General features: G+C 44.2%; 1 long non-coding RNA gene and 1 other non-coding gene across 2 annotated transcripts; both read left to right on the top strand.

Moving 5' to 3' along the window:
- The first annotated feature begins 1,490 nt into the window (after positions 1-1,490).
- LOC117189756 lies at positions 1,491-7,867 on the top strand. The gene is made up of 3 exons (XR_004473524.1): positions 1,491-2,377; positions 4,292-4,296; positions 7,856-7,867. It is a non-coding gene; the product is annotated as an uncharacterized LOC117189756 (long non-coding RNA).
- A 15,464-nt stretch (positions 7,868-23,331) lies between these two features.
- LOC117192129 lies at positions 23,332-23,510 on the top strand. The gene has a single exon (XR_004474225.1). It is a non-coding gene; the product is annotated as a 5.8S ribosomal RNA (ribosomal RNA).
- Positions 23,511-26,303: the final 2,793 nt, after the last annotated feature.

The raw sequence follows: 26,303 nt of genomic DNA, 5'->3' as shown, positions 1-26,303 counted from the left end.
GAGGTTCCCGGCCGAGTACGATGAATGCTGGGTTGAAGCCTGTGGTGTCCGATGTGCTGCTGTTGATGGCTAGGCTGAGTTCGGGCAGCAGCTCGTCCCATGTCCGCTGGTCTCCATCGATGTACTGGGCGATCATGACTTTGATCGTCATGCTGTCTCCGGAGAACGTTAGTGCTGGTTCCAAGGATATCCTTGGGGACCACGGCAAGAGTGTTGAGGAAGTGAATGTGGGTGTGGCTCCCACTTGAAAGGATGTGTTTTACTCCTCAAATCACAGGTCACAGAAGGCGGCTGCTCGGTGTGGTGGAACAGGTTCGACGAATTTTGCGGAATGAATGGGGCCTTAGCAGGAAGGCTGTACGAACCATATACGGGGGTCTGTTTGTTGCTTGCACAGCATATGGATCTTCGGTGTGGTGTAGTGCGGCTATGAGTGTTGCTGGCAGAAAGAAAGTGCTGGCCTGCCAGAGAGAGATTTTGCTTGGATGTTTGCCGGTGTGCCGCACTGTCTCTACGGAGGCAATGCAGGTACTCCTTGGCGCTGTCCCTCTTGACTTGGAGATACGGCGCCGTGCTACAAGATTAAGAGGCGTCTGCCTTTGTGTTAGAATGAATGGTTAGCTGATAGGAACGTGGAGAGCTTAGGAATTAGTGAGTGCAAGAGTTTGTTGGATGAATTCGTACTGTCTGACTGGCAAGTTAGATGGGATAGCAGTGATGTCACGTTTGTCAGCTGTCGACCGGAGTTTGGTTTAAACCTTAGTTCTGGGTTCCTCTTGACTGGTCACGGCTCTCTCAATGCATTCGAGGGGCCTGAGTGACAGTGAGTGACCTTCGGGATCTGGATGCCTTGGGTGTTGTTGAAGTTAGGGGTGAGTTTGACGTTAGTCAAACGCTCTCCACGGTAGATAGGGTTAGAAGTTTTAACTTTTAACTATGCAAGGGCTGTTTTTTCCAGACGACGCTTGACGGTTTTCTGAGGAAATATTATGTGTAATTGATTGTCATTTTGTTTGTTTTTTCTTGTGTTTTTACTTGTGTTTAGACCCATCGCTCTTTGCGTTGGTCTAGGGGGCCACCAACCCGTGACTGTTTTGGAGTCAAAATTGGAAGTGTCCTTCGTGGCACGAAGCCTGACCGGAGGCTTTATTCTGGTACCACGGGAGCCAGAGCCCGCGGAACTCGTTTCCGTCCTGGCTATGGTTGCGGCCCCTTGGGGAGCTTCGTGGTGGTTGTGGCTAACACTCAAGCGAGTAGAGCTTGGGCTCGACGTGGAGTTGCGTTATACAACCTGGTGCTGTGACCCACAGATCAGCAGAGGTTTAGATAGCTCGCTCCACACCAGGGAGGAAGACAAGACCAAAACAGATTGTCTTCAACTGGTACCGGAGGAACCGGGGCGCTGATTGACGCTTAAATTAATCCAGTGCTTGGCACCGTGAGATAAAGCCAATACGGCAGGTGTTCACGTAAAACACATTGACTTTAATGTCCCTATCTACTATCTAGCGAAACCACAGCCAAGGGAACGGGCTTGGAATAATTAGCGGGGAAAGAAGACCCTTTTGAGCTTGACTCTAATCTGGCAGTGTAAGGAGACATAAGAGGTGTAGCATAAGTGGGAGATATTAGATTTCGGTTTGGTATCGACAATGAAATACCACTACTCTTATTGTTTCCTTACTTACTTGATTAAATGGAACGTGTATCATTTCCTAGCCATTAAACGGATATATTTATTATATCTTATGGTATTGGGTTTTGATGCAAGCTTCTTGATCAACGTATCACGAGTTTGTTATATAATCGCAAACAAATTCTTTAATGAGAAGATGCATTTATGTATTTTCAATTTGAAAATTTGGTAAAACTCCAATTACTCAAGTATGATCCAATTCAAGGACATTGCCAGGTAGGGAGTTTGACTGGGGCGGTACATCTCTCAAATAATAACGGATGTGTCCCAAAGCCAGCTCAGTGCGGACAGAAACCACACATAGAGCAAAAGGGCAAATGCTGACTTGATCTCGGTGTTCAGTACACACAGGGACAGCAAAAGCTCGGCCTATCGATCCTTTTGGTTTAAAGAGTTTTTAACAAGAGGTGTCAGAAAAGTTACCATAGGGATAACTGGCTTGTGGCGGCCAAGCGTTCATAGCGACGTCGCTTTTTGATCCTTCGATGTCGGCTCTTCCTATCATTGTGAAGCAAAATTCACCAAGCGTTGGATTGTTCACCCATGCAAGGGAACGTGAGCTGGGTTTAGACCGTCGTGAGACAGGTTAGTTTTTCCCTACTAATGACAAAACGTTGTTGCGACAGCATTCCTGCGTAGTACGAGAGGAACCGCAGGTACGGACCAGTGGCACAATACTTGGTATACAGTGGTATGACGCTACGTCCGTTGGATTATGCCTGAACGCCTCTAAGGTCGTATCCGTGCTGGACTGCAATGATAAATAAGGGGCAATTTGCATTGTATGGCTTCTAAACCATTAAAAGTTTATAATTTATTTTATTAGCGACAATGGATGTGATGCCAATGTAATTTGTAACATAGTAAATTGGGAGGATCATCGATCACCTGATGCTGCGCTAGTTGCATATAAAAACATTATTTAATACAATGACAAAGCCTAGAATCAATTGTAAACGACTTTTGTAACAGGCAAGGTGTTGTAAGTGGTTGAGCAGCTGCCATACTGCGATCCACTGAAGCTTATCCTTTGCTTGATGATTCGATATATATAAATTTATTCTTTATATATGAAAATTATTTTTATATATTTATATGAATATATATATAAATTGATATATATATATATATATATATTGTGAGGAACCGTGGTTCCCACAGGCCGAATTCGACCAAAGCATAGCCGGATAAAGGCGGTGGGACGGCCGGATAAAGGCTGATGGCTGGCTGGATAAGGCGAAGGTGCGGCGAAGATGCCAAGGGCCCCGAGAGGAGAAGTGTCCCGCTCTCGGAGCAAGAGAAACGGGAGAGGCAGAGGAGACGGCGGGATCGGGCCGGCAGCGATCCGACGCATGACCAAACATGGGCATGGGATCACGCCACCGGCCAGGCCCCGTTACGAAGGCCGTGGAAACCATGAGACGGCGATTGAAAACTACCAACGCCGAGCCGGGGCCCGTCAAGGGGCTATAAAAGGAGGCTGCGGCAACGAAGCGGGTCTCTTTTTCCGTGGAGAAGTGATCGCGCGCGCACGTTGAAACCCCGCCGAAACGTAAAAGTAACACCCGGTACGGTTCGAAGAAGTGCAGTGAAGTGAATAGCAACAGGAAGACAGGCCCCGCCTGCCCCCAGAGTGAGTCTAAGTTAAGAGGTGATCCACAGTTGCCGGCGGAAGCTAAGAGGGGAGTGCGAGACTTAGAGTGCGGATTTGCGTGGCGGGCCAAAGCAATAGCGGAGGTCAAACTGCCCCAATCAATAGCCTCAACGCTGCCACACCCGACGAGAGCCCACGCGTGGTGGAGATCCATAGATAAGCTGAATTGTAGCATCTAGCCCTAATTCCTAATATAAGTACGAATAAAGAGAGATTCGATTAAAGAAAAGAAAGGTCTTATCATTTGTCGTTTGGGGGCAACAATAAAAATACGTTGCGACGAATCGGCCGACCGCTGAGCGAGCCCAGCAAACTCAAGCGAACCAAGAAGCAGGTCCGTTACAACTGGCGTCCAACGTGGGGCCTACAACGACAAATAGTAGGACAAAGGGAGGAGAAATATAGACGAGAGAATGGGGAAGGGACAATGGATCCACCGGTTGAGAAAGGAGGAGCTTGTCCAATGCGGCCACGCCTTCGGCGTGCGGCTGGAGGGCACAGTGGACGAAATGAGAAGAACATTTAAGGAGTGGATGAGGGAACACGAAGATGAGTCGGAGTGGGCCGATCTGATTGAGGTATGGGAGTGTCGGGCGGACAGGGCCTCGCCGACACCCCGGGCGGACGACAAACAAGCCGCGTACGAGCACCTGGCACCCCCACCCGGCGCAACCGCGGCGGCGCTGTGGAGGTCCCCAGTCGACATACAGAGAGAATTGATCGCGAGTCTCTCAGTGCCAATACCGGAACGCTCGCACACGGGGACGCCTAGCAGGCCCCGCCACCAAGGAAGGGATCGAAGCCGAGAGACCGAAAGAGGGAGAACCGAACCAGCCACAATACGGCCAGCACACCTGGCCTACGCTAGAGTGGCGAAACAGGTGAGAGAGTGGTCGTTCCGGTTCGACGGGACGACGAAGCCTCTCGAGTTCTTGGAGCAGGTCGAGTGGTCCGCCGAGACGTACGGTCCGGATCCGGATCTGATCCCAAGGGCGATGCCGGAGCTGCTAAAAGGGCGGGCGCTGATGTGGTTCGTGGCGAACAATCGACAGTGGAGAACGTGGAAAGAGTTCTCGTCGAGCTTCCAGGCTTACTTTTTGTCGCGGGGATACTTTGAGAAGTTGCTGCAGGAAGTGAGGATGCGGAAACAGAAATGGGGCGAGCCATTCAAAGAGTATATGGTAGAGATGCAGACACTTATGCGACCCCTGAAATGTCCCCAAGAGGAGCAGACGGAGCTGATTCGTGAGAATAGCATGCCCGATCTGAGAGCGTATATGAGGCCATGATGGAACTGGCAGACGAGTTCGAGGCGTTGGAGAGGGAACGCCTAGAGTTCCAACGGGAGAATCCAACCGTGAACCCCCGGGCAGCGATTCCCTTCCACAAGCCAGCCGAGACGACGGCATGTCGGCGATGCAAGGACGGCCCGCTGGACGGAGCAGCACGGGAGGAGAGGGGAGCGCGTGTCATTATGCCGACACCGACCAACGGCAATATCGAGAACGGATATGTCAAGAATCCGGCCCAGGCGTGCCGAAGGTGTGGGAGCGCGGATCATTGGAGCCGGGAGTGCAACGGCCGACCTCTCACCTACTGCTGGAGATGCGGAAAAGTGGGCATCTCGGCATGGCAATGCTGCAGGAAGACGGGAAACGCCCCGCGACCCACGCCGCGGAGGGCCGTGCCAGGGTCGCAAGAAACGGTCCCTCAAGCCTAGTCGGCAGGCTGACCAGCGAGGAGGAACAGTTATCCGCAGTAGTGGAGGTCGCGGGCATGGAGCTGCAAGCCACGGTGGATACAGGAGCTACCAGCAGTTTCGTGAGCCGCGAGCTGGCGGACCGACTAAAGGGTGAAGGCCGGGAGGCGGCGGCAAGGAAAAGGGTGAGGTTGGCGGATGGCCATAGCCAGGAGGTCACGTGCCAGATTGAAACGAAGGTATGCTTTGGGAACAAGGAGATCCCAATGGTGCTACTCGTATTGCCGGGTGTGATTGATGAGTTAGTGTTGGGATGGGATTATCTCCGCGCGGTCGGGGCAGTGGTGACCTGTGCAGGGCACAGGGTGGTGATCCCTGCCCAAGATCGGGAACGAGGAGACCAGGAGGAAAGACTGTCCGTGGCGAAGGCCGAAGCTGGAGACACGGCTCCGGAGTCCGACAACGAAACGGACACGACCCTAAGAGTGGCCGCCAGAGGGGTGTCAGCGGGCATGAGGCAGAATGAGGGGGCGAGGGAAGAGCCAGTGGAGGAATTCTTAGCCCGAGAGTTAGAAGCATTTTCCAAGATCGAGGGGGTGTCTAATGTGGCGGTGCACACAATCACCATGAGTGACCCGCAACCGATTAAGCAAAGATATTACCCGAAGAACCCCAAAATGCAGGCCGAGATTAATCAGAAAGTGGACGAACTATTAGAAATGGGATGCATAGAGCCGTCAAAGAGCCCCTACAGTTCGCCTATAATGATGGTAAAGAAGAAAAATGGCAAATGGAGATTGTGCGTGGACTTTCGTCAAGTTAACGCGAGATCAGTAAAGGACGCGTACCCAATGCCCAGGATCGATTACATCCTCGATCAACTGCGGGAAGCGAAATTCATAAGTAGCCTAGATCTGAAGGATGGATATTGGCAGATCCCCCTGGCCGAGAGCAGCCGGCCGATCACGGCGTTCACGGTGCCCGGAAAGGGGCTATACCAATGGAAGGTGATGCCGTTTGGGTTACACTCCGCGTCGGCCACCTTTCAACGGGCGTTAGACCAAGTGATTGGGCCAGAAATGATGCCGCACGCATTCGCGTACCAGGATGACATAGTGGTCATCGGGCGAACAGAGGAAGAACACCGAAGAATCCTGAAAGAGGTGTTTCGACGGCTGCGCTTGGCGAACCTGCGGCTGAACGCAGACAAGTGCGAGTTCTTTAGGAAAGAGCTGCGGTATCTAGGCCACAAGGTGACCGGCGAGGGGATATGTACAGACCCCGAGAAAGTCGCAGCCATAGCCGAATTGAAACCGCCGACAAATGTCAAGGAGCTGAGACAGTACTTGGGAGTGGCCTCATGGTACCGGAGGTTCGTGCCCGACTTCGCCACCCTCGTGCAGCCCCTGTCCGGGCTCCTCAAGAAGAAGACGGAATGGGTTTGGACACAAGAACGGCAAGAAGCGTTCGAGGAGGTGAAAAGACGACTAGTGGCGGACCCCGTGCTGGCGTGCCCCGACTTCTCGAAGAAGTTCATTCTGCAGACAGACGCCAGTGATTACGGGCTGGGTGCGATTCTCACGCAGGAGACGGAAAGGGGCGAACGGGTAATATCATATGCTAGCAGGACGCTGAATGGACCCGAAAGGAACTATTCGGCGACCGAGAAAGAATGTCTGGCCATTGTATGGGCCATCCGCCGGTTGAGGCCATACTTGGAAGGATATCGCTTCAAGGTGGTCACGGACCACATGGCTCTGAAATGGCTAAATAGCATAGAAAGTCCGTCGGGAAGAGTGGCGAGATGGGCATTAGAGCTACAGCAGTACGACTTTGAAGTCGCGTACAGGAAAGGACAGCTCAACGTGGTAGCCGACGCACTCTCCCGACAACCGGTGGAGGAGCAAGGCCGTCGGATAAGAAGTGAGGAGGGAACACAACCAGTAGGCGAGCCGCCCTGCAAGTGGTTAGAGGGCATGGTAGAAAAGATCACAAAAGAATCCCCGAAGTACCACGACTATGTGGAGGAGGGGGGAAACTTGTACCGGCACATTCCTCACCGGGCAGGGAGCGAAGAAGTCGCCTCGTGGAAGTTATGTGTGCCGAAATATGCCCGAGAAAGGGTCTTAAAGGAAAGCCACGATAGCCCGGAAGCAGGCCACGCCGGCGGAAGGAGAACCGCGGCACGGGTGGCGGCAAGATATTACTGGCCAGGGATGTACAGGGACGTGAGGGCCTACGTGCGGAAGTGCGAACTATGTCTTCGCTTTAAGCCAAGTCAGCTACAAGCGGCAGGAGAAATGTTGACACAGGTGCCGGAAGAACCATGGGCAACGGTATGCGCGGCGTCACAGAGACGCCGGATGAAAATGCGAAGAAATTAAAGGAGCTGTTTCAGTTGGTTCGACGCAACTTGGAAAGGGCCGCCCAGGATCAGGCCAGGCATTACAACCTGAGAAGAAGACCGTGGAGACCCAAAGTGGGAGAGGTAGCACCACCTTTCCAATGCAGCGGAGGGATTCGCCGCGAAGCTGGCACCAAGGTACGAGGGGCCATACCAGATAGAGGACTTTATATCCCCGGTTATCTGCAACCTAAGAAAGGAGGGCGACAGGAAGAAGAGAACGGCACACATACGAGATCTGAAACCCCAACCCGAGGAGCGAGAGACACAGGGGTGAAGAAGAATGGCTGTAATAGGTCGCCCTAAAGGGTCACGCAGGACCAGGAACGGTAGAGTGCCACGCACGAAACTCGTCAGCACGCAGGGTGATGGACTTGTGCACATAGATTAAAAAAAAAAAAGGCGAACAGGAAGACTGTGGTTGGAGAAATCTGAAAAAAAGCGAAAATTAGTAAAAAGAAAGGAAAATAAAACGAGAAGAGGAAAAGCTCAGCAAACCTGAACAGGAAACGCGTCACCCAAAGCTGGGAGGCGAATCCAGGGTCGGGGAGGGTAATCTCAGACAGCGGATGACCAGGAAAACCCAGGGGCCAGGCTCACGCCTCAACGCGGACTCACGGGGCAACTACGAGCGTCGGGCCGGAACGACGGGTGCCGCTCATGCGTGGACTACCGGGCGAGGAGTCGGATGATCCTCGGGTCCGAGCCACTATGTGAGGGAGACACCTGTCAAAAGAGTCCGGCCGGTGGCGCATAGGAGTTGCCCTGGGATGTGAGCCCAAGATTCCAGCCCGGGCGGAGGGTCGGAGGACCCATTGTTCACGAGCGGAATCGCGGCAAGCGGCCCGCATTGAGGGCAGAGGGCGAGCTGGAAAGGGAGAAAGGATGGAGTAAAAGTCATCCGGGTCGGGAGAACTCACCCAGGCCAAGGAGGGTCCGAGCAGCACGGGATGAAGAAGACAGGTCGGCGGTGGCATGTAAGAATAAATAGCAATTTTTATAACGATTAAAAGTAAATAATTAGCAATCCATCAATCCATTAAATAGCAATTAAAATAAACAAGAATAAAGGGCTACATAAAAGTTGTGAATAAGCAAAAATAAAATGGGGGAATAAAAAGCAAAATAATCATGAACGGGAAGGGGGTGGGTCCATCAAAGATGGAAAAGTTTTATCCATGAGCCAACAGAGAAACGCGGCGAGAACACAACAGTATCCAAAAAAAAGGGATAAGGCGAAATCGGATAGAGAGCGGAGAGCGCGACGGCACTCACAAAACCAGGGGAAAGATGCCGTTAGAGAGCGCGGCCGGCAGAGAGACGAGGCTGAGGGCCATGAGTACAAACGCAACAACCGTTAGAACCAGGCGGGAGAGACCGAAACACGGAGCACCGGCACCGGTAGAGGGAACGATTGGCAATGCAACGCGTGTATATAGGCGGGTGGAAAACGGAACAGCGAACACTTGAAGGTAATTATCACCAGAAAGAACGCAAGAAAAGCAGCAAGAAAAAAAATGGAAATGAGCGCGGGCTCAACCACGAGGATGGCAGGAAGAAGATGGATGATATGAGGGCCTTCCTGGAGGAGCAACAGGCGATCGTGGGAGAGGGGGGCTATCGCGCCGGTACTTCTCGTCAGCGAAGGGCGTCTCTGCTCTAGCGTAGCGACGAGGAGGATTGGTGCGATGGCTCCCAGTTCCTTCAACTGCTGGCCTCGCCGTTGGTGTCACCGGCGCCATCGGGGCACGACTCGGTGTCGCCGACGGTGTCATCGGATGAGGAGGAGGAGGACGACGACGAGGTCATATGCACCGACGGCCCGCGCGCGCCAACCGCTCAGGAGAAGGCCAGATGGAGACGGCAGCAAAGGGCGGATCCGGAGACGAGGAATGGAAGGCCGCTGACCCTGCGCGACAAAATCGAGGCGGTGAGGCGGAGGTTTCAGGAGGCGACGCCGGAGGAGAAGCGCCGGATGCACCAAGTGCTGGAGAGGGCGCGGGCGATCAGGCGGCGGAGGGACGAGCGGATGGAGGCGCGGCGGCGACAGGCGGAAAGAGCCGCCAGTACGGAGGAGCACGGCCAAGAGAGCGACGAGGCGCCGCCACCCCCACCATTCCGGGTGGTGCTGCCGCCGATGCAGCCCCGGACCGACGAGGCGGAGACCGAGGGAACGCCGCCCCAGGCCACGGGCACGCAGGCTACGAACCCAGAGGCCGAGTGGCAGCGGCGGCTGCAGCAGGCCGAGGAGGAGGAAGGCGAGCTGTGGCAACCTACGCCACCGGCCGAGGATGACGAGGGCCCCGAGAGGCGGCAGCCGCAGGCCGAGGAGGAGCAGCACCAGCAGCACCAGCAGCAGCAGCACCAGCAGCCGCATCACCAGCAGCAGGGGCAGGAGCAGTGGCAGCAGCAACCACAGTGGAGGGGACTGGAGGCGGCCGTAATGGGACCGTATGTATCGCAGGAGGTGCGGACCGCCGTCCCCAGGGGATGGTGTGGCACCACCAGACCCTGCACATCACGTGGGCCTCGGGGCCCGCCCCGACCGAAGCCCAGCCAGAGGCCGGCGCCCGGGTGTGGGAGGAGAGTCCACGCGGCAGCAACAACAGGGACCCGCGGAGGAGGGACCCCGGACCCGCCCCCACGACCTCAGTGGCAGCAATGGCGACGGCGGAGGCAGCGATGCGGACTGCAGAAGCGGCGTAGGTGACAGCAGAGACGCAGGCCGCCGAAATGGCGACGGCGGTCCCGACGGCGACGGCCGAAGCAGCGGCAGCCACGGCGACGGTGGAGGCGGCGATGCGAACGGCAGTGGAGGCGACGACGGCAGCAGGGACGCAGACCGCGGAAACGGCGACGGCGGTCCAGACAGCGACGGCCGAGGCAGCGGCAGAGGCGGCGACGGCGGCAGCAGGGACGCAGACCGTGGAAACGGCGACGGCGGCCCAGACGGCGACGGCCGAGGCAGCGGCAGAAGCAGAGACGCGGGCCGCGGAAACGGCGACGGCGGCGACAGCACCGACGGAGGTGGAACTCGAGGCGTGGGAGCGCGGACCGTGGTTGTGGCCCGCACCGGAGAGGTCGACGGCGGCCGAGCGCCCGGCTCTGAAGCGGCAGGCCTCCTGCCCGGAGCCCTGTGCAGGACCGAAGCGACCGGCCCTGCAACGGCAGAGCTCGGCACCAGCAGCCACGGTCCACTGGACGGCGATCCCGCGGGAGGAGTGGTCGGCGGCGGTGGTCCGCGCGCAGACCCAGATTCGCCTCGTGGGTAGGAGGGTGAAGAACCTGGTGAGCGAGCGGGGTACCCGGTACCGCATTGCGATGTCGGCCACACGCACGGAGGTGTTCCGCGAGCAAAAGTAAGGGAAAAAAAGGGGAAAGGAAAAAAAAGAGCAAAAGGAAAAAAAAAGAAAAAAATCAAGGGCGAAACACGCTGGAAGAAAATGAATAAAGAGAGACGAAAAAGAGAAAAGTGGAATACTTACTGGGGAGAGATATCTGGCGGGGATTCGGCCCCAGCCAGAAAATTGCAAGGGCTGGCAGCGCCGCCCGAGCAAAGGCGCCAGAGGGCGCCAGGGCGCCCGCGATCCCAGATGCAGTAAGGAGCGCGCGTAAAATGGGGCCGTTTGAATGAGGAAAGCACACTCCGTCGCAAGGTCGCGGAAAACGGGAGTATTCCGCTGCGGGAAGAAAGAGGGGGGTGTGAGGAACCGTGGTTCCCACAGGCCGAATTCGACCAAAGCATAGCCGGATAAAGGCGGTGGGACGGCCGGATAAAGGCTGATGGCTGGCTGGATAAGGCGGCGAAGAGGCCAAGGGCCCCGAGAGGAGAAGTGTCCCGCTCTCGGAGCAAGAGAAACGCGAGAGGCAGAGGAGACGGCGGGATCGGGCCGGCAGCGATCCGACGCATGACCAAACATGGGCATGGGATCACGCCACCGGCCAGGCCCCGTTACGAAGGCCGTGGAAACCAGGAGACGGCGATGGAAAACTACCAACGCCGAGCCGGGGCCGTCAAGGGGCTATAAAAGGAGGCTGCGGCAACGAAGCGGGTCTCTTTTTCCGTGGAGAAGTGATCGCGCGCGCACGTTGAAACCCCGACGAAACGTAAAAGTAATACCCGGTACGGTTCGAAGAAGTGCAGTGAAGTGAATAGCAACAGGAAGACAGGCCCTGCCTGCCCCCAGAGTGAGTCTAAGTTAAGAGGTGATCCACAGTTGCCGGCGGAAGCTAAGAGGGGAGTGCGAGACGTAGAGTGCGGATTTGCGTGGCGGGCCAAAGCAATAGCGGAGGTCAAACTGCCCCAATCAATAGCCTCAACGCTGCCACACCCGACAAGAGCCCACGCCTCCACCACGCCTCCATAGATAAGCTGAATTGTAGCATCTAGCCCTAAGTCCTAATATAAGTACGAATAAAGAGAGATTCGATTAAAGAAATGGAAGGTCTTATCATTTGTCGTTGGGGGCAACAATAAAAATACGTTGCGACGAATCGGCCGACCGCTGAGCGAGCCCAGCAAACTCAAGCGAACCAAGAAGCAGGTCCGTTACAATATATATATTAAAAAGAATATATTTTATATAAATATGGATAAATTTTTTATCCTATATAAATTACGTTGGCTTGAATTTGATATAACATTATAAGTTTGTTATGGGGAATGTTTCACCATATCCTAAAAACTATTACATGAGCATGATTTGATTATGAATACAGAAAATATAAAAATATATTTTATATACATATGTACAACTATATGTACATTTGGAGTGATCGTATGTGGAACTTGGAAGTATTTCTAATATTAAAATTTAATGATATGTGATATAAAAGCAAGAATTGAATAGTTTGGTATATAAAATGACAATATTATGGATATGGGGAATGTTTCCCCATATCCTAAAAATTATAACATAAGCATGATTTGATTTTGAATAGAGAAATATAAAGATATATTTTATATACATATTTACAATAATATATATGTACATTTTTGATATTGTGTTATAATGAATAAAAATAACAAATAACTTTGAGGTGTGCTATAAAATATCAATATTATGTTTTGTCTGTATATTTTAAATGAGTATATATATATTTCTTAATATATATGAATAATATTGAAGTGATAGTATAGTATTTTGTATTAAATTACGAAAAGAAACTATTGTTAAGAGGCACTCTCAAGTAAAAAAACCTGATTTGCGGAAAGCTTGGCAGAAAACCTATATAGGGAGTGGTAGTCTCGTGCATGGTATATTTCATATGAAAAATTTATAATGAAAAATTATTAATTTAATTTCATATGATATGGGGAACATACTAAGCCGGCAATGTCTGTATATTTTAAATGAGTATATATATATATTTCTTAATATATATGAATAATTTTGAAGTGATAGTATAGTATTTTGTATTAAAATACGAAAAGAAACTATTGTTAAGAGGCACTCTGAAGCAAAAATACCCGATTTGCGGAAAGCGTGGCAGAAAACCTATACATGATGGACAGTTGATGTCCATCGGTATTGTAAACAATATTTGGTACAGTATTGTATATGATATTATTATATGTTGTCATTATACTCAAAGTAGTGTTAAAAAGAAGATATTTGTTTTCAAATTGATCGTAATTAAGATAATATAGTGAAACTAACCAAGATATATACTATTTAGTATATATCATTTCTGTTTCGAATTATTATCGTGAATTTTTGAAAATGGTCTTATATGATTAAATATTGTATGAGTACCATTTCACCAATGTACCAGCATATAATCAAAGCGATTTATATGCAAATTCAAATATTGCCAAAATATATAAATTCCATTCCATACATATATCACAAAAAACGCAAACGAAATTGGATAAATTTTAAATTTGTTGTCAAAATACATAGTTTAAACACAATTTATATTGGTTTAAGCCTATATACGTGTGATAATATATTAAGTGCAAATAAAAAGATATTTTTGAACGAAAAAAAATTTTTATATTTATATAATAAAATATATTTTTATATAGAGAAAAATGGCGAATGTGAATGCTATATAAAAATGGCCACAATCGTTTAACAAATTCTCATAAACTGTTGATAAAAAATATTTATTAATTTTTTTTTTATTCAAAAGTATTATTGAGTTGTCAAATATTTACATATGTGAGCGTATGCGCACGAAACGAAAACATTATTCTGGTTGATCCTGCCAGTAGTTATATGCTTGTCTCAAAGATTAAGCCATGCATGTCTAAGTACACACGAATTAAAAGTGAAACCGCAAAAGGCTCATTATATCAGTTATGGTTCCTTAGATCGTTAACAGTTACTTGGATAACTGTGGTAATTCTAGAGCTAATACATGCAATTGAAACACGGACCTTATGGGACATGTGCTTTTATTAGGCTAAAACCAAGCGATCGCAAGATCGTTACATTGGTTGAACTCTAGATAACATGCAGATCGTATGGTCTTGTACCGACGACAGATCTTTCAAATGTCTGCCCTATCAACTTTTGATGGTAGTATCTAGGACTACCATGGTTGCAACGGGTAACGGGAAATCAGGGTTCGATTCCGGAGAGGGAGCCTGAGAAATGGCTACCACATCTAAGGAAGGCAGCAGGCGCGTAAATTACCCACTCCCAGCTCGGGGAGGTAGTGACGAAAAATGACAATACAGGACTCATATCCGAGGCCCTGTAATTGGAATGAGTACACTTTAAATCCTTTAACAAGGACCAATTGGAGGGAAAGTCTGGTGCCAGCAGCCGCGGTAATTCCAGCTCCAATAGCGTATATTAAAGTTGTTGCTGTTAAAACGTTCGTTGTTGAACTTGTTCCTCATACGGGTAGTACAACTTACAATTGTAGTTAGTACTATACCTTTATGTATGTAAGCGTATTACCGGTGGAGTTCTTATATATAATTAAGTACTTGTATTTTTTTATATATTCCTCCTATTTAAAAACCTGCATTAGTGCTCTTCATCGAGTGTTATTGTGGGCCGGTAAAATTACTTTGAACAAATTGGAGTGCTTAAAGCAGGCTTCAAATGCCTGAATATTCTGTGCATGGGATAATGAAATAAGACCTCTGTTCCGCTTTCACTGGTTTTCAGATCAAGAGGTAATGATTAATAGAAGCAGTTTGGGGGCATTAGTATTACGACGCGAGAGGTGAAGTTCTTGGACCGTCGTAAGACTAACTTAAGCGAAAGCATTTGCCAAAGATGTTTTCATTAATCAAGAACGAAAGTTCGAGGTTCGAAGGCGAACAGATACCGGATACTTATCAGGTCCGAACATAAGTGTGTAAGACAGATTGATAGCTCTTTCTCGAATCTATGGGTGGTGGTGCATGGCCGTTCTTAGTTCGTGGAGTGATTTGTCTGGTTAATTCCGATAACGAAAGAGACTCAAATAAATTAAATAGATATCTTCAGGATTATGGTGTTGAAGCTTATATAGCCTTCATTCATGGTGGCAGTAAAATGTTTATTGTGTTTGAATGTGTTTATATAAGTGGCAATAATGAGATTGAGCAATAACAGGTCTGTGATGCCCTTAGATGTCCTGGGCTGCACGCGCGCTACCATGAAAGTATCAACGTGTATTTCCTAGACCGAGAGGTCCGGATAAACCACTGAACCACTTTCATGCTTGGGATTGTGAACTGAAACTGTTCACATGAACTTGGAATTCCCAGTAAGTGTGAGTCATTAACTCGCATTGATTACGTCCCTGCCCTTTGTACACACCGCCCGTCGCTACTACGGATTGAATTATTTAGTGAGGTCTCCGGACGTGATCACTGTGACGCCTTGCGTGTTACGGTTGTTTCGCAAAAGGTGACCGGACTTGATTATTTAGAGGAATTAAAAGTCGTAACAAGGTTTCCGTAGGTGAACCTGCGGAAGGATCATTATTGTATGTTTCTACCGTTAACAAAAATATATATATATTGCCAATTTACCAAACAAAATATGTTTTTATAAAATCATAACTGTAAAGTAAAATATATTCAGTTGTATATATTATATGTTTATATTAATTATATTGCCAATATAATCATTTAGTAGTAGCTATACATATGACATTGTGTTCTATTTGTGTAGCAATTAATATATAAATACATATTGATGATATTATTACAATATTATTGATTTATAAAATCTGTGTGCATATGTACCATAGTAAGCAAATTAAATAACTGCGGTAGCGGATTGCGTTTTTAAAAAGTTTTTAATTAACTTCTAAGTTTACAGATATAGATTGAAGTTGAGGGTCACAAAGGATTCCGGACAAAGGGTTTGCGCGATCTTAGTTTTTAGCTCGACTTTTCGGTGTCGCTTCTGGATCAAGACTGACTTGAACTTTTCGATCTTTGCATCGTCGATCCCTTTCGGGAATAGTTTTTCTATAAACATCTCAATTGATTTCGCCATCCCGAGTATTGGATTTCGTCATCCAAAGAGAGAACTGTAAAATGCCCAAAGTGCAGGATCTGCAGAAAGCCGGGTGTGAGATTGTTTATGAGAAGCCGGGTGTGGGCAAACATTGTTTTTCCATTTAGGCGAGTGTCAAAGATTGGGATTGCGGCGGGAGCCATTGAGATTGTACATCTTAGAAATCAATTAGGCGGAGGCCCAAGATTGAAATTGTTTTCGTTTTGGAAAGCCAAAGATTGTTTACAACTCGTATAAGAGCTCAATAGAATTGGGTACGTTAACTTATACATAAAACATTGTTCCATAGTTCTTAACAGTAACACTACAGTTGAGAATTTCAAAAATTGAATTTCTATGCATATCGAAGAACGGCATGGGTGATTGCACAAACTTTCATACATTAACAATACTTGAATATTTACCGTTCACGTTCAATCGGAAAATATGTATGTATGTATTTTTGTTCGTTGTTGATTTTAAATCACTAAAACTGTGCGTTTCATGAATGTGTTCTTTCCGATCAGTTTGTACAGTTATTTAATAAGCTAGATTCAATTCGTATATACTCAGATGAAGACTGCAATGCTCCATGTCGTAACCTTATTGGCTGTTTAATGTACATAATGCTGTGTACACGACCAGATTTAGCTGCCGCTGTAAATATCTTGAGTAGATATAGTAGCAAGAACAATGCTGAGTTATGGCAATGTTTAAAAAGGGTTATTAGATATTTAAAGGGAACTATATGAAGCTTATATTTAAAAAGAATACATCATTTGAAAATACATTAGTTGGCTATGTAGACTCCGATTGGGGTAGTAATGAGATTGATAGAAAAAGTACAACGGGTTATTTGTTTAAAATGTTCGATTCCAATTTAATTTGTTGGAATACAAAAAGATAGAATTCAGTGGCAGCTTCATCAACTGAAGCTGAATATATGGCCCTATTTGAAGCTGTAAGAGAAGCTTTATGGCTAAAGTCTCTTCTAAATAGTATTAATCTTAAACTCGACAGACCCATTAAAATTTATGAAGACAACCAAGGCTGTATTAGCATTGCAAATAATCCCTCATGTCATAAAAGAGCAAAGCATATTGATATAAAATATCATTTTTCAAGAGAACAGATAGAAACTAATGAGATTTCTCTTGAGTATATTAATACAGACAACCAACTTGCTGACATCTTCACGAAGCCACTACCTGCTGGAAGATTTGCGGAACTGCGGAACAATTTAGGACTACTACAAGAAGAATGATTCCAATTTAAGGAAAACATGAACATGATGCTTTATTAACAAATTTATTACATTAATTCATATTTAATTTTTTTTTTAATTTTTTTTTTTTATTTGAACCAAAAGAACCAATGAATTGTTAAAGTAATTTAATTTTATGTTAATCTAATTTTAAAGTGATCTGATCGGGTTTTTCTGGGTTTTCCCCGTATCCTTAGAGCAAATGCTAGATCACATAACACTTCCAGAATGCACACCAACCACATTAAAATAACAATTGAATGTTACCTTTTTGATTTAATGATGAAAACATTTTTTTTTATTTTTATGATTTTGATGATTAATGTTATTTTTGAGGGGGGCGTGTTGGAATACGCCTATTCCCACATTCAAATAACATTAAATACTATTAAATAATACTATCGATATATTAAGTATTATTATGTAAAGTTAGTCTGGTCACACTTGAAGTGTCCACTTCCTCTTTCCTTTCTGATCTCGAATCGAATGTACGTGGTACCGGTGTTGCAGTGAAAAAGTAATCAAGAAATACATTAATAATCTTTAAAGAAAAATATAACTTGGTACTGTCATTCGTTTTCTAATTGTCATAGCTAGTTATCCAATAGTGCTTTTCGTCTACCTGCCTAATTTCCCCTGTTCTTTTGAACGGGTTGGTTGTTTTTGTTTTAACTAGTGGTGCATTCTTGTAGCGTGTGTCTACTTCAAAGTCGATTCTATCGTTATTCAAATGATTGATCTTCCTAACTTTATTCAGTTGGGTGTTATAATCTGGTAGTCCGGCGTACAGGAAGATATCAGCTGGGGATCTAGTATTATGTATGTAGTATGTAGTATTATGAACCGTTTTATGGTTATAAGTGTATAGAATTAACTCGAATTTTGTGAGCTTGTTTTCTATGTTATCCTCACTTGAAATGATTCTTAATTTTTCATTGATCGTTTTATGTAGTCGTTCTACATTGCAACCATGCTTGCAATGCTGCGCACATAAAGGCTGAATCTTTGTCGGCTTTAATTCCCTGTGGCTTGCCCATTTCGCTAAAGACTTTTATGATGGCTCTCTTGGTGTGTTACCGTGTTACCTATTTGTTACCGTGAACATTTTGTTGAAATCTGGGAATGCGAGGATGGGGTCTGAGGTGATAAGTACTTTCAACTTTTCGAAGGCCTCGACGTATTTTTCCTCTGTTGGGTCTATGAACCAGTCACGACTCTTAACTTCTACAAGGGTAGCGAATTTAGAATATACATCAAAGCATGATAGGAATTGTGGATTGCCTACCAAATAGAAATCCATGACATACTTTTCTCTGATATTTTGTATTTCAGGGGTGATTTCGAAGGTTAGATTTGTGTTACGATGCTCTGTTTTAGCAACGTTGCACGTAGGACATTCATTGATAATATTTTGGATTAACTTTTGATACTCGGGGTAGTAGAATATTCCTTTAAACCAATTAGTGGTCTTATTGATACCTGGGTGAAGTAGCTCTTTATGATTCTTCAATATTTGTTCTTTGAATTCGGAGTAGTTCGGAATATTTATGAGTTTGGTACTGGATTTAATCAGCTTAGTGAAGTGATTTGGACTGATTATCTCCAGGAATGCCCTTTGGAAGTCTACTTCGTTATGGAAATATAGTGCACTCTTTTTGGTACACACATATTCCTTTATTATATCTTTTGCTAATGATTCTGTCATTTCGGTATATGTGATTTTTATCAGTATCTTGTGGAAATAGTGGGATGTTTCTACCTTATCCTCATTACCTTTAATCAGTTCTATTTGCCTATTATAGTAATTGAATGGACTCTCTGTAAGTGGAATATAATTTGTATTATCTTCTTGCGCGCTATGGACCGTTGCACAATCACTATTAATGGTTTCCCCGAGTAGGTTTTCGTTAATCTTTACTCTTGATAGCGCATCGGCTACATGGTTCTCCTTTCCGGGTAAATATTTTATTTTGAAGTCAAATTCTTTTAATTTGATCTTCCATCGTAGTAGCTTCATATTTGGTTCCTTGAGGTTATTCAACCAAATCAAGGGTTTGTGATCACTTAATATCTCAAACGTTCTACCAAACAGGTATGATCTGAAATACTTAGTTGCCCAAACTATAGCTAGTAATTCCTTTTCTATTGCTGAATAATTGATTTCGTGTTCGTTTAAGGTTCTACTTGCATAGCAGATTGGTTTGTGGTCTTGCGACAACACTGCTCCTAATGCAATGTTACTTGCATCGGTTGTTACCGTGAACATTTTGTTGAAATCTGGGAATGCGAGGATGGGGTCTGAGGTGATAAGTACTTTCAACTTTTCGAAGGCCTCGACGTATTTTTCCTCTGTTGGGTCTATGACTGCTCGTTTCTTTAATTTGAGTGTCATAGGTTTTGCTATATTAGCGAAGTTGGGAATGAATTTCCTATAGAATCCACATAAACCTATGAATGATTTTATTTTTGTGGTTGTATTGGGTATTGGGAAGTTTATTATGGCAGATATTTTCTTTGGATTAGGAACTATGCCGTTAGTTGTTACTACATGGCCTAGGAATTCCGTTTCTTTCTTCAGGAATTCACACTTATCCATTTGTAGCTTTAAGTTGGCGTCTCTCAACTTTCCAAATACTCTCCTTAGTGACAACAGGTGTTCTTCCAATGAAGTGGAAAATATAATGATGTCGTCTAAGTATACGATGCAATCTTTGAAGATTAACTCTTCTAGCAGATTGTTCATTAATCTTTGGAAGGAAGCGGGGGCAGTGGTTAGCCCAAAGGGCATACGAATGACCATGCTACGTGGAGAAAGCTGTTTTTGGGATTGAGCTAGGTTCCATAGGAATTTGATGGAATCCCTTAGCTAAATCGATTGTTGTGAAATATTGGCACCTACCTAGTTTATCTAGTATTTCGTCCATTCTGGGTGTAGGAAATTTATCCTTGATTGTCACCCCGTTTAGACTTCTATAATCTACTACCATACGATATTTCTGCTTTCCTGAAGCATCTATTTTCTTTGGTATCATAGCAATGGGTGCACAGTAGGGAGAATTCGATTTACAAATGATTCCCTGTTTAATCATATCTTTGATTTGTTGAGTCACTTCTTGATCGTGTATTTGAGCATATTTATATGGTCGACGATATACAGGATCTTCGTGATGCGTTTTAATTTCGTGCTTTATAGTACTAGTGAAGGTCAAAATGTCACCTTCTTTATACTGCACGTCCTTAAATTCATAGAGAACTTTCTTTAGTTTCTCCTTTTCTTCGTCATTTAAATGTTCCAACCTTAGCTGGTTGCATTCCCTTAATTCATTCTCTAATGCGGAAGCGAAGTATTGCTCTCCTTCAGGAGATGGGTCAAGGCACTTAGGTGTAGTTATATCTTCCTTTGAAGATGGCTATCACCTTTGTTTGCGGTTTTGCCGTCGGCAATTGCTTCTCCACTTTGGATGATTGGGTATGACCTTTCTCCTAACGTTACCGTTTCATTTCGGTAATCGATGACGGCTTCGCTGGCCATCAAATATTCTCTGCCTAAGAGTATGTCATAATTTTCAGAAAAATTATGAATATAAAATTTTTGTTTTGTCGGACAGTTTTTGGTTGCATTACGTGTAATGCTCTGAGTCAGACGGACGGGTCCATTGATGGTATGGACGGTGAGGTTGTCGCTATCGACTTTGGAATCTGTATAGTTTTCTTTTATTATATTTATTGACGATCCCGAGTGCGCGATACCTCTTAATTTTTTATTATTTACGATTATTTCTATATATGGTCTTCCTCGATTTCTTCCGAGGCACTCTGCTGAAAATTTACATCCATTTTCATTTGTCCGCTTTGGCTTTCCCTAGATCGTTTGACTGGCTGATTTGGTGCACTGCTACCTGCCTGAGTCTGATTGATTTGATAGTTTGTGGGATTCTGTACTCTGCCCTGGTTTAAGGAATTTCTAAATTCGTTAAATAATCCTTTATTATTTACGGCATTATTTCCTGAATTATTTCGATTCGATCCATGATTATTTCTGGAAGTACTTGGGTTTTGATTGTTATAATCGTTACTACTATAGCGAGGGTAATAAGTTACAACATTCCTACGATTGTTATTTCCGTTTCTTGAGTGTTCGTGATTCTTGTTATCAGTTACGAAATTTTCGTAGATTCCTAACTCCTGAGCTGATTTTTCTAGATTAGCCATAGTAGAAATGTATTTCTTTGCTAAAATGATGAACAGTTTATTGGGTAGAGCATCTTTTATGGTATGTCTGGTGGCATTTGCCAGAGCGTTTTTAAAGATTATCTTATTTTCTGGGCTAGTCTCCAGATTTAGTTTACTTACTATAACATTTGACTTAATTTCTAGTTCCTCTACGAACTTTCGAATATTCCCATTGAATTTGGTGTCGTGTAATTGTTGTAGCAGCGTTTCGTATGGAGTGTGGTTGTTGAATTTGCTTATTAGGGCTGCTTTTAGATCGGTCCAGGTGTTGGGTTGAAGGCTTTGTGATAAAAGTTGTACTCGTCCGCACAGTTGACCCTCAGTGGCTCCGTACATGATGCTTTGTTGCCGGATGTCTTCTGTTGGGTACAATTCGGAGATGTACTCAATCCTGCTTATGAACGAGCTTAGGCGTTCTTGGCATCCGTCGTATGGTGGAATTTGCCTGATTGACTTCAAGGCTTGGTTCAGGTGTATTTCTGTTAGCGGCATGTTGATTTATTTTTATTTATTTATTTTTTTCTAATATTAATTGAGTTTCAATCGTGTGTAGATTCTTTGGCGGATCTCTTTAGTATTAGCGTTACTTTTTCTCTGATCACTGTAGGTTATTACGCACTGTAACTGTCACTACGCCAATTGATCGTCTTTAAAAAAACGATTCACTTTTAACTGAGATCCTTCCGACTGCGCCAGTTAAATATGCGACACTTCAGTTTAAGTTTTAAAAAAGGTTTTATTCTTTCACTTAAACTTAGCGTACATTGGTTAGTTATTTCCTCGACGATGACTGAGGTCTGATGTCTTGAACGGAATTAACTTTGGTTGAGTTCTCCGACGGTGTCGCGATTGACGTTTGTCTTGAACAGAACTGAGCTGGCTTCTTAGATGTAGACTATTTATATTATGATGCTCGGTTTGGGATTCGGATTTGGATTCGGAGGCGTTGGCTTCGACTTCGGCTTCGGAGATGGAGTACGTGACTCGATCGATATGTGGGAAAGGCGGCTTTTGATGAAAGGCTTCCGCTGCGTATGATCGGTGTTGCATTACTTGGGGGTGGGTGAGAGTAGGGCCTCTGATTGGTCAGCTAGGATGGTGTGATTCTTGAGAATCGATTAGTAATTGATCTCTGAAGAGTGGCGTGATTCTGGTGCGGCTGGGTTCTAGTGCGGCGTCTATTGTTTTATGTTCAACTTCCAGTTTAGGGTGTTTGTTTACATTACCTGCAATCGGCTACGCGTGGTCCATTTCGAGCGTGAGATTGTTTATGAGGGTTCGAAGCTGAGGGTGTCGTATTGTTTATAGTATTGTGGGTGCAGGGTAATAGACATAGACAAGGGTATGCGGAGCATGGACTATAGATATGTCACTATATATATTGCCAATTTACCAAACAAAATATGTTTTTATAAAATCATAATTGTAAAATAAATATATTCAGTTGTATATATTATATGTTTATATTAATTATATTGCCAATATACTCATTTAGTAGTAGCTATACATATGACATTGTGTTCTATGTGTGTAGCAATTAATATATAAATACATATTGATGATATTATTACAATAATATTGATTTATAAAATCTGTGTGCATATGTACCATAGTATGCACGCGTTGCGAATATGTATTGTCCATCAGAGCTATGGGCATACATTGGTTAATGCAACAGCCTAAAAAGTACAATGTTGTACCTGATTACAGGTTAATACTTTTATATAAATTGATAATTATCAAACAAACCAAAATACATATTATATTATTTAACTATATGGTAATATATGTTTATATCGAATTTCGCAACATTCTTTTAGGATAAAATTAAAATTTATTGAAGGAATTGATATATGCCAGTAAAATGGTGTATTTTTAATTTCTTTCAATAAAAACATATCTGACATATAAATGAATAAACAAATTTTAATCACTCTAAGCGGTGGATCACTCGGCTCATGGGTCGATGAAGAACGCAGCAAACTGTGCGTCATCGTGTGAACTGCAGGACACATGAACATCGACATTTTGAACGCATATCGCAGTCCATGCTGTTTGGTACTTTAATTAATTTTATAGTGCTGCTTGGACTACATATGGTTGAGGGTTGTAAGACTATGCTAAATAAGTTGTTTAAAAATTTTACGAAATTTTTAAGCATATTGTATATTATTGAATATAATACATTCATAATATTGATATTAAATGAAAACGCATATATATATTTGTGTGAGAAGAACGAAGAAAAAAATAATTTGTTTTGTACTTTTTGAATCAAATAATACTGAGGAATGTCTAGCATAAAAAAATAATTAAAGTTTTTTCATCTAGAATTGCATCTTATTAATGTTTCGAAAGGAAATTTTGTTGTAAATATAAATATTTAATATTCTTCGTGAACGCTCTATATATAATAATATAGTGTAATTATCATTAAAAATTTTAATATACGTATATACAACCTCAACTCATATGGGACTTCCCCCTGAATTTAAGCATATTAATTAGAGGAGGAAAATAAACTAACCAGGATTTTCTTAGTATCGGCGAGCGAAAAGAAATCAGTTCAGCACTAAGTCACTTTGTCTATATGGCAAATATGAGATGCAGTGTATGGAGCGTCAATATTCTAGTATGAGAAATTAACGATTTAAGTCCTTCTTAAATGAGGCCATTTACCCATAGAGGGTGCCAGGCCCGTATAACGTTAATGATTACTAGATGATGTTTCCTAAGAGTCGTGTTGCTTGATAGTGCAGCACTAAGTGGGTGGTAAACTCCATCTAAAACTAAATATATCCATGAGACCGATAGTAAACAAGTACCGTGAGGGAAAGTTGAAAAGAACTCTGAACAGAGAGTTAAACAGTACGTGAAACTGCTTAGAGGTTAAGCCCGATGAACCTGAATATCCGTTATGGAAAATTCATCATTAAAGTTGTAATATTTTTAAAATATTATAATAATAGTGTGCATTTCTTCCATATAAGGACATTGTAATCTATTAGCATATAACAAATTTATTATAAAATATGACTTATAGTTTATTCAAATTATTATGCTTGCATTTTAACATAGAATAAATGTCATTAATTTGATAAAGTGTTGATAAATTAAAATTAATACAGTGCGTTAATTTTTCGAAATTATATAATGGCATAATTATCATCGATTTTTGTGTTTATCATATGCATTTGTATTATTAACAATGCGAAAGATTCAGGATACCTTCGGGACCCGTCTTGAAATACGGACCAAGGAGTCTAACATATGTGCAAGTTATTGGGAGATAAACCTAATAGCGTAATTAACTTGACTAATAATGGGATTAGTTTTTTAACTTTTTATAGATAATTAACACAATCCCGGGGCGTTCTATATAGTTATGTATAATAATATTTCTATTATTTATGCCTCTAACTGGAACGTACCTTGAGCATATATGCTGTGACCCGAAAGATGGTGAACTATACTTGATCAGGTTGAAGTCAGGGGAAACCCTGATGGAAGACCGAAACAGTTCTGACGTGCAAATCGATTGTCAGAATTGAGTATAGGGGCGAAAGACCAATCGAACCATCTAGTAGCTGGTTCCTTCCGAAGTTTCCCTCAGGATAGCTGGTGCATTTTAATGCTATATAAAATAATCTTATCTGGTAAAGCGAATGATTAGAGGCCTTAGGGTCGAAACGATCTTAACCTATTCTCAAACTTTAAATGGGTAAGAACCTTAACTTTCTTGATATGAAGTTTAAGGTTATGATATAATGTGCCCAGTGGGCCACGTTTGGTAAGCAGAACTGGCGCTGTGGGATGAACCAAACGTAATGTTACGGTGCCCAAATTAACAACTCATGCAGAAACCATGAAAGGAGTTGGTTGCTTAAAACAGCAGGACGGTGATCATGGAAGTCGAAATCCGCTAAGGAGTGTGTAACAACTCACCTGCCGAAGCAACTAGCCCTTAAAATGGATGGCGCTTAAGTTGTATACCTATACATTACCGCTAAAGTAGATGATTTATATTACTTGTGATATAAATTTTGAAACTTTATAGAGTAGGAAGGTACAATGGTATGCGTAGAAGTGTTTGGCGTAAGCCTTCATGGAGCTGCCATTGGCACAGATCTTGGTGGTAGTAGCCAATAATCGAATGAGACCTTGGAGGACTGAAGTGGAGACGGGTTTCGTCTGAACAGTGGTTGATCACGAGTTAGTCGGTCCTAAGTTCAAGGCGAAAGCCGAAAATTTTCAAGTAAAAAATCAGTGAGTAATATTGTCAAATCTTTTATGATTTTTAAATACTTGAATAATTTTGAACGAAAGGGAATACGGTTCCAATTCCGTAACCTGTTGAGTATCCGTTTGTTATTAAATATGGGCCTCGTGCTCATCCTGGAAACAGTAACGACCATAAAGAAGCCGTCGAGAGATATCGGAAGAGTTTTCTTTTCTGTTTTATAGCCGTACTACCATGGAAGTCTTTCGCAGAGAGATATGGTAGATGGGCTAGAAGAGCATGACATATACTGTTGTGTCGATATTTTCTCCTCGGACCTTGAAAATTTATTGTGGGGACACGCAAACTTCTCAACAGGCCGTACCAATATCCGCAGCTGGTCTCCAAGGTGAAGAGTCTCTAGTCGATAGAATAATGTAGGTAAGGGAAGTCGGCAAATTAGATCCGTAACTTCGGGATAAGGATTGGCTCTGAAGATTGAGATAGTCGGGCTTGATTGGGAAACAATAACATGGTTTATGTGCTCGTTCTGGGTAAATAGAGTTTCTATCATTTATGGTAGTTACTTGTTCCCCGGGTAGTTTAGTTACGTAGCCAATTGTGGAACTTTCTTGCTAAAATTTTTAAGAATACTAATTGGGTTAAACCATTTAGTTCTTATTA

The sequence above is a fragment of the Drosophila miranda genome, assembly GCF_003369915.1.
Source record: "Drosophila miranda strain MSH22 chromosome Y unlocalized genomic scaffold, D.miranda_PacBio2.1 Contig_Y1_pilon, whole genome shotgun sequence".
NCBI lineage: Eukaryota > Metazoa > Arthropoda > Insecta > Diptera > Drosophilidae > Drosophila > Drosophila miranda.
The sequence above is the reverse complement of the archived record's forward strand: the minus strand, read 5'-3'. Positions and strand labels throughout refer to the sequence as shown.